We start from the raw sequence: 1,628 nt of genomic DNA on the forward strand, positions 1-1,628 counted from the left end.
AAGTACGGGCGGGGGCGTGCTGGGGTTCGGCCTGGTTTTGGGGCGAGGGCGCCCTTGAGCGTGCGCAGAGGGCCTCGGGTGGCGCGAGCCGTGCGGATGGACCGCGGCGGCGCGGCGGCGACCGGCGGCCAGGCTTTGCGGTCTTCACGCCGAGTGCCGCTGAGCATGTACAGAGGGCTCGAGGGGGAGGGGTGTCCGAGAGGGCGTTTGCGGCAGGCCTGCCCTTCTGCGCCCCTGCCCCCCGCGCCCCGGCCCGGCGCTCGCCGCCCGTCCCGCGGGTGGGCTGGTTTTCGCGGGAGAGTCGGGGGGGGGCGCCCCGGGGCTGCCAGGCGCACGGCCAGGGCTGCGCCCCAGGGAGGCCGTGCAGGGCGGAAGGCGGCCCGTCCCCGGGGCGGCCTCTCCGGGCTGCGGCGCGCCGGGGAAGTGCGGAGTCATGCCCTGCTGCTCCTCGGACAGGCCTGCTGGGCGGGAGGAGCCGCTGCCGCCGCCGCCGCCCGGGAGGGGCCCGGAGCGCCCGGATTGGCCGCCGCGGCGCCTCCCGCGCCCTCGCCGCTGCCCCGGGCTCCGCGAGGCCGCCTCGGGACTCCAGAGCTGGGGGGCTGCTGCCAGCACCTCCCCTCGAGGCGGCCACCCCTGACAGGCTCCGGGGAAGGGGGGGTGACTGTGTGCGGGAGGAAGGGAGCGGGCTCGGCCCCCCTGGCAAGGGGTCCCAAATGCTGGGCCGGGGTTCCTGGGGGCAGGAAGGCGCCAGAGCCGGCCCCGCAGCCCCCGCTTCCACAGGGGCCGGCTGGCCGGCTCCCAGGAGCCCACAAATGGCAGGAGGGGCGCCGAGCCCCCGGTCCCGAGTGTGCTGCACATCCAAAGAAGAGAACCCCCCGCCTCTCCTGGTGCTCCGTGCGTGTGGTGTGTCTCCGTGGCCTTTGAGAGCCCTCCTGGGATGCACCCTGGGGCTGGGGCTGCCCCGGGGCAACGGGGGCAGGTTTCGCCGCTCTGGCCCATCGGCAGGGTGCGCTCCGCTTCTTTAACTCCCTGGCCGGGGCCGCTTTCGAAGTGAGCGGTGCAGCCCTGGCGCTGTTTGCCATGCGCACAGGGCCGGGCTCGTAGCGGCTCCCGCATGGGGGTGGTTCTTCCGGAGCCAGCCTGGCTCTCCCTGCGGGGCCGGGCCCCATCCCGTGCGTGGCAGCCTTGTGAGGCCCCTTTGGGGAGGGGGAGAAGGAGCCTTCGCCCCCACGCCGCTCAGGGAGCCCACGGCAGAGAAGAAGTGCCTTGGGACAGAGGGCCCAGTGCAGCACCCCATGGCTGGCTGGGCCTTCGGGGCGTGTGTGGCCTCCCCCACTGGAGGAGCCCCGCCAAGGCGGGCCTGTGTGGGAGGGGGCCTCCTGCTCTGCCCTGTGGCTCCTGCCGGAGGGGCAACACACAGGCGTTTCCGGGGGACGCCCTCCCTGCTCGCGTGGCACGATGCACAGCATGGTGTTGCTCCAGGTGGTATGCTGGGAAGAGCCTCACCTGTCTGCGTGTGCCCCACGGGGGGGGGGTCGCCTGGAACAGGGACAGCCTGAGCCCTGCTTGACGGGCTCCCGGGGGCCCCCTTGCCCCGGCAGAGGGGTGATGTGCAAGCCCAAGGGGAG

Source organism: Varanus komodoensis, unplaced genomic scaffold (genome assembly GCF_004798865.1).
Source record: "Varanus komodoensis strain SLA01 unplaced genomic scaffold, ASM479886v1 scaffold2, whole genome shotgun sequence".
Lineage (NCBI taxonomy): Eukaryota > Metazoa > Chordata > Lepidosauria > Squamata > Varanidae > Varanus > Varanus komodoensis.